This window comes from Borostomias antarcticus (genome assembly GCF_949987555.1).
Source record: "Borostomias antarcticus genome assembly, chromosome: 4".
NCBI classification, from domain to species: Eukaryota; Metazoa; Chordata; class Actinopteri; order Stomiiformes; family Stomiidae; genus Borostomias; species Borostomias antarcticus.
The window spans coordinates 32,847,973-32,855,472 of record NC_140237.1 but is presented as its reverse complement, the minus strand read 5'-3'; the positions used below and the strand labels follow the sequence as shown (position 1 = coordinate 32,855,472).

The 7,500-nt window shown below is 45.1% G+C and overlaps 1 protein-coding gene across 1 annotated transcript in view; it reads left to right on the top strand.

The window, feature by feature from the left end:
• The window catches only part of dmxl2 (Dmx-like 2), a gene marked incomplete at its 5' end in the record, with an annotated part of 59,061 nt that overhangs the window by 8,382 nt on the left and 43,179 nt on the right, over nt 1-7,500 (top strand).

Here is a 7,500-nt window from a genome sequence, read left to right as displayed (position 1 = left end):
ACTTCCTGCTCCGTGTAATCTAATAAAGATACAGTTATCTCCGGGAGGGATCGTGTAGTGAAGGGGGGCGTGTAATGTAATAAAGAGGGTGCGTCGTGTAGTCAGCGAGTCCGCAGATGGACCCTTCTTGAGCCAGCATGCTTCTGACAATCCCCTGCACAGCCGAAGATATGTCCCATCCACTGAACCACCGAGAAGGCACTGACAGATCACACCCAGATAGCAAGCGGATCTGGGCCATATATGGGCCGGAACTAAGCCACAAGTGCCAGATCTGGCCTGTATATGGCCCTGATCGGATTGCTGTCTGGGCAGCGTATTGACAGTACGATGATGATGTGGTAGCATAGCATGAGTGTGTCTATATTTCCAGTGTCACCATTAACAATATATCAGTTGTCAAATTGAAATGCCAACAAACTTATTATGCTAGCCAGCTAACATTAGCATTCCAAAATAAATGTTAAAGCAGCTACGTGGGGTTTTTAAGTTTGTGTTGTTTTTAGCGCCACCTGTGGACAAAAGCGGTTGTGTTTTCCCAGAAAGACGACTGCATTTCCCATGAGCACTTTCATCCATCCTGGTCAACCTGGCCAGCGGAGCTGATATCTATAGGGGGGCTGTGGCTCAGGAGGTAGAGTGGGTTGTACAATGACCGCAGGGTTGGCGGTTCGAATCCCAGCTCCTCCTGTCCACATGTCGAAGTGTCCTTGGGTAAGTCACTGAACACCAAATTGCTCCCAATGAGCAGGCTAGCACTTTGCATGGCAGCTGCCGCCATTGGTGTGTGGATGGATGGGTGAATGAGAGGACATTGTAAAGCGTTTTGGATTAAGTACAGGCCATTTGCCATTTACTATTTACCATAACAATTACATAGAAACACAATCTTGTCACGGATGGCCACGTTTGCTAATGTAGGTAATGTAGAGGCATCAGTATTAACCCGTCACTGGCAACATTTTAAAAATATCTAACAAATATTTAATAATATAAAAAAAAAAATCTAACAAATCAAAAGAATGACTCACTCCAACACTTGCTGAAAGCTGAGAAACTGCGCTTTCTGGTATTATAGGGAAAATCCAATTAATATTTGAATTGTTGTCACTGTATTTTCAGGGTTAAAAGGGTTAAAAGGAGACTGTTTTATAACCAGTCAAAAAGTCCTCTTAGTTGCTTTAAGGATGTTTAATACATCATTTGCCTGCCTGTTACCATCCACACATGAATGGCGGTTCCAGGTATAGCTTCAGATGAATTAACTTCTTTTTTTTTTACCAACTGTTAATACAGCAATATAGTAAGCTAGTTATTCTACGTAGCTAGCTACAGTAGAGATATTGCCCCCCAAATCATTTTACAATCAATTTGTTTATTTGTTCGATGTTTCTGTGACTACCTTTCCTGTGTTTTTAAGCGGGGCAGCCGCTTCTATACATAACGTGTGTCCATCTGTGTGTTCATGTGTGTGTCCATGTGTGTGTCCGTCTGTGTGTCCATGTGTGTGTCCGTCTGTGTGTCCATGTGTGTGTCCATGTGTGTGTCCATGTGTGTGTCCATGTGTGTGTCCGTCTGTGTGTCCATGTGTGTGTCCATGTGTGTGTCCATGTGTGTGTCCATGTGTGTGTCCGTCTGTGTGTCCGTGTGTGTGTCTGTCTGTGTCCATGTGTGTGTCCATGTGTGTCCATGTGTGTGTCCATGTGTGTGTCCATGCGTGTCCGTCTGTGTGTCCGTTTGTGTGTCCATATGTGTCCGTATGTGTGTCCGTCTGTGTGTCCGTGTGTGTGTTCATGTGTGTCCATGTGTGTGTCCATGTATGTGTCCATGTGTGTGTCCATGTGTTTCCATGTGTGTCCATGTGTGTGTCCATGTGTGTGTCCGTCTGTGTGTACATGTGTGTGTCCATGTGTGTGTCCGTCTATGTGTCCATGTGTGTGTCCATGTGTGTGTCCGTCTGTGTGTCCATGTGTGTCCGTCTGTGTGTCCATGTGTGTCCATGTGTGTGTCCATCTGTGTTTCCATGTGTGTGTCCATGTGTGTGTCCATGTGTGTCCATGTGTGTGTCCATGTGTGTGTCCGTCTGTGTGTCCATGTGTGTGTCCATGTGTGTCCATGTGTGTGTCCATGTGTGTGTCCATGTGTGTGTCCGTCTGTGTGTCCATGTGTGTCCGTCTGTGTGTCCATGTGTGTCCATCTGTGTGTCCATGTGTGTGTCCATGTGTGTGTCCGTCTGTGTGTCCATGTGTGTGTCCATGTGTTTGTCCGTCTGTGTGTCCATGTGTGTGTCCATGTGTGTCCATGTGTGTGTCCATGTGTGTGTCCGTCTGTGTGTCCACGTGTGTGTCCATGTGTGTGTGTCCGTCTGTGTCCGTCTGTGTGTCCATGTGTGTCCATGTGTGTGTCCATGTGTGTGTCCATGTGTGTCCATGTGTGTGTCCATGTGTGTGTCCATGTGTGTGTCCAATTGTGTGTGTCCGTCTGTGTCCGTCTGTGTGTCCATGTGTGTGTTCATGTGTGTCCATGTGTGTGTCCATGTGTGTCCATGTGTGTGTCCATGTGTGTGTCCGTCTGTGTGTCCACGTGTGTGTCCATGTGTGTGTGTCCGTCTGTGTCCGTCTGTGTGTCCATGTGTGTCCATGTGTGTGTCCATGTGTGTGTCCATGTGTGTCCATGTGTGTGTCCATGTGTGTGTCCATGTGTGTGTATAAAACTTAATAAAGTGACATAAACAGTCGGGAGAGCCAACATTACAACAGCTTTTAGTCTGCCAGCTGGTCTGAAAAGCATTGTGGGATCATTTTCTGGAAGTAGCAGCCTGCAGTATCCAGCTGTATACATAATGCCTGCAACAGTGCGTGCTGTACTTTGTAAGGGTAGCTGTAGTTCGTACTGATAGTAAAAATAAATAAGTATGTCATTTCAGATGCAGTACTGGTCTCCGGCAGATAAGATTCAGTCTTTGTCTTACTGGGTTTTTGTCCCCCGCGGGCCAATTCCCCAGTACGCACGGCTAACAGGAAGAGAAGCTCTCTGTTGGATTATATTCTTGTTTTCTTTTGTTTGAATAAATTCTCTCCATGTGTGGATGAATCTCTGGTGTCTGAACTCTTCTGAATTGTACTGTATGCCTCCCACACCGGACCTCACAACACAACACACACACACACACACACACACACACAGACATTTTGACGCTGCCTCTGCGGCCAGAGAGAATTTCTTGCTGCCTGTCAGGCAACATGGACTCCAGCCAGATATGTCTTGTTCTTCTCCCAGCGATAGAGGGGCGTTTGTTTAGGTTCAAAGTGCGTTCAGGGTGAGAGCACAGCATCTGAAGAGGAGGCGAGTGTTTGATAGATTCACCACGTCAGGTTCCATCATATCTCTCCCTCCCAGGAAGAGAAGAGAGATTTACTGTGCTGAGTCTATTTCAGGAGTCAGGGCGGCTCTCTGCCCGGTCGTCTCCATCTGGACCGGAGTCCAGAGACCGCCTCGGGCCACCCTGCTGTCCAGCGCACTACAGAACACTGGAGCGCACGCAAAGGGAAGAACTGGCCTGGGATCTGTTTACTGAGGCCAGAGAAGAACATTAACACAGCAACACAGCAACAGAGAGAGAGAGAGAGAGAGAGAGAGAGAGAGAGAGAGATGAATGACATATCAATATACCACCAAATCCATGATGTCCCGACCAGAGATAGTGTAAACAAGGCCATTGATGATATCTATATGATATCTCATAACGCAGCTATAAAAGCTGATCTTATAAAACAAAATCAGAAGCTAGGTAAAAGGAAAAACGGTGAAAAATGGTTTGATCAAGAATTTAAAACCATCAGAAAAGACCTGCGAAAAATAGCAAATGAAAAACATCGCCAACCAAACAGCCTAGCGTTACACATTAGGCACAATTAAATTTTAAGTACATATAAACATACTATTAGGATTTTTTTTTACCCACATGAAACTTGAAGCTATTGAAAATGCAATTAAACAAAATCAATTCTGGGATATGTGGAACAACAACAACACAAAGCAACCACAAGCATTACCCGTCCAAAATAGTGACATCTGGAGAGCACATTTGGAAATCTGTACAAAGACATACCAACAAATCTAATTAATTCAGATTGAATTATTCTAAAAGAAAAACTCCCAACACTAGAATAAACAATTAAAGACAACCAAAACCCTCTTGATTTCCCAATTACTTTGAAAGAACTAACCACACAGACCAACTCTCTCCGGGTGAGGAAAGCGTGTGGTCCAGACAGCATTAAAAACGAAATGCTCAAATGCAGCACCCCGGAGAAGCAGGGTGCCATGTTGAAATTGTTCAATATCATATTACAGTCAGGATGTTTTCCTGACGTCTGGTGCAAATGGCTCATTTCCCCCCTTCATAAGAGTGTGGACCAATCAGACCCTAGTAACTACATCTGTGTCAATAGTTGTCTAGGTAAACTATTCTGTAGTATTCTAAATAAAATAATTCTAGATTTCCTTGACGAACATTCCATCCTGAGTGACACCCAGATTGGCTTTTTCCCAAAATACTTCACCACCCGCCATATAAAGCCTATAGCCTACCTTTCCTAAGCCCCAGACGCACTGGAAGAGTCTGACGCTAGCGTTTTGAAGTACAACAATTGTTTTAAATGGCCGATCACGCACCAAAAGCGTTTTGAGGCAAGTCAAACTGCCTTGATGCTTCTACTCCGAACTTGTTTACATTTTGGAGCGTCAAATGGGGACAAATCAATCTAAATTAAATCAGCTCCCTATCAAAGCTGACGCCTGCAGTGCGCCATAGGAGCATCAAATGAGGTGAGTCAAATGAAGCGTGTCCAGTGCGTTTGGGGCTTTACTTCAATTGACAAACATGTACACCAAACAAAAAATGGTAAAATATTCACGTATTATTGATTTCAAGAAAGCTTTCGATTCTATTTTGATGTGCATTTTCTGTATTGAGATAGGCCTATAGGGGGCAAAACGTATGATCTGATTAAATCAATGTACAGTATTTGGAAAGTATGTGTGCTGTAAAAATTGGAGACAAACAAACAGAAAAGAGGTGTTCATCAGGGCTGTGATTTAAGTCCGACTTTATTTAATGTATGTATATGAACGAACTTGCTGTTCAATGTGCACCGATGCTGTTCAATGTGCTCATCCTGAACGCTCCCTCCTACTGTAGATAAAGAGGGGACGTCTCTATTTTATGCTGATGACCTTGTTCTATTGTCATCTACCGAACAAGGACTACAGCAACAGCTGGACATAGTAGAAAAGTATCGTCAGAACTGGGCATTAGCAGGAAATACGAAGAAAACTCAAGTCATGATTTTCCACCTCCAGATGTCAGGAAAACAAATACAGTACCAGTTTACCATAAATAATAATATCATTGAACATAGTATGAGTTATACCTATCTTGGCATAACCATGACAACAGCAGGGAGCTTCAATATGACAGTGAATGAACTAAAAGAAAAAACTCTAAGAGCTCTGAATGCAATTAAGAGAAAATTTTATAATTAGCAAATTCCAATTCAAATCAGGCTTAAAATATTTGATAGCATCCAGCCCATTGCGCTGTATGGTAGTGAAATATGGTGTCCACTCAGTCACTCAGCTACACCCGCTGAGACAAACATCCAACAGAGTCTTTACATGCAGAATTCTGCAGATACGTTTTACAGATACAGAGAAAAACATCAACAAATGCATGTAGAGCAGAATTAGGCAAATACCCACTGATAACTAACATTCAAAAGAGATCACTCACATTGTTTAACCACCTTAAATCCAGCTCCCTAGACACCCTCCATTCCAAAGCCCTCCAAACCCAAGAGCTGAGCCCTAAAAAATAGTTCACTTTGTCAGCTGGTCCTGAGACTTACTACCCTCTCTCAGACTCACTCTGACCAGTCTCAGGCCAACACTACTGTACTTTCCAAACTCCAATCAGAGTAAATCGAATAGAATATAACTTTATTGTCTACCGAGGTGGAACATTGTCTTTGGCTCACAATACACAAAAAACAACAACATAAGAAGCCAAAAAGACAAAATATATAAACAGACAGACAAGTGTAAACTGAATTATAACCCAATTTGGAACATTGTAAAAAGTAACTAAAAGCCAGAGGCAGAATATCTCTCTACTACCAGAGATAGAAAGCAAAGACACATCCAAGTTCAGGCTCAGTGAGCACAAATTGGCAATCAAAAAAAGACAACTCAAAAAATCATGGCAAACCAAAAGAAAACAGAATATGTGATCACTGTCCGACAGGTGAGGTTGAAACCGAGATGCACTTCCTCCTACACTGTAACGCATTCAATGAAATGAGGAGAGAGAGAGAGAGAGAGAGAGATGCTTCTTAACCTGCATTAAGATCTTTTAGCCGACAATCCAAAACTTTTTTCTCTTTTTTTCATGAATTAAATACCTGAAACGTGTTTGATTATTTCAGTTTGTGATATAGATCTGCCTCTATAATTACTGTCCTCTAGTATCTGTTCTTTGGGACGGTGGCACATTCACAGTGAGTCACTGCGCCGCTTCAGGCGCAGAGTTTATCGGAGGAGTTTCTACGTACAGCGCGCGGCGTCTACTTCCTAGCCCTGGTGTGTGGGCGTGTCCACTCACAGTCCAGAGAGGTAAGCAGAGGGAGAGGCTGTCGATGGTCACGCCTGACTGGACGAGACCAGCTGTGTCCCTGCTGTCCTCTTGAGAGACATCGGGACCAGGATGTCAGGAAGAGACGGATGGATGGAGGTGGGGGGAGGGGGCGGGGTTGGAGAGGGCAGAGGGGGGGTGCACATCTGTTGATGGTCACAGCCCAGTGCTCATGTCCCCTGGCACACTCTCAGGCTTGACCTGTGCTTGAGCTCAGACGCCACTCCCCCCCCCCCCCTCCCGCCCCCACACCCCCACACGCCATCGCCACCTCTGGAGACACTTTCGCATGCGCATACACACCTACACACACACACAAACAGGCAAACACACGCACAAGCACTTTCAGCCACCACCTGGGACATGGACTTGACAGACACATCTGATACTGTAGGTCACTTCTGTTTCCTGGCTGTGAAAAGTGACCCCCCCCCCCCTCTCTCTCTCTCACTCTCTCTCTCTCACTCAACCACCTCCACTCCCCTCCTTCTCTCTCTCTCTCTCTCTCTCTCTCTCAACCACCTCCACTCCTCTCTCTCTCTCACTCTCTCTCTCTCACTCAACCACCTCCACTCCCCTCCTTCTCTCTCTCTCTCTCTCTCTCTCACTCAACCACCTCCCCTCCTTCTCTCTCTCTCACTCTCTCTCTCTCACTCAACCACCTCCACTCCCCTCCTTCTCTCTCTCTCTCTCACTCAACCACCTCCACTCCCTCCTTCTCTCTCTCTCTCTCTCTCTCTCTCTCAACCACCTCCACTCCCCTCCTTCTCTCTCTCTCTCTCTCTCTCTCTCAACCACCTCCACTCCCC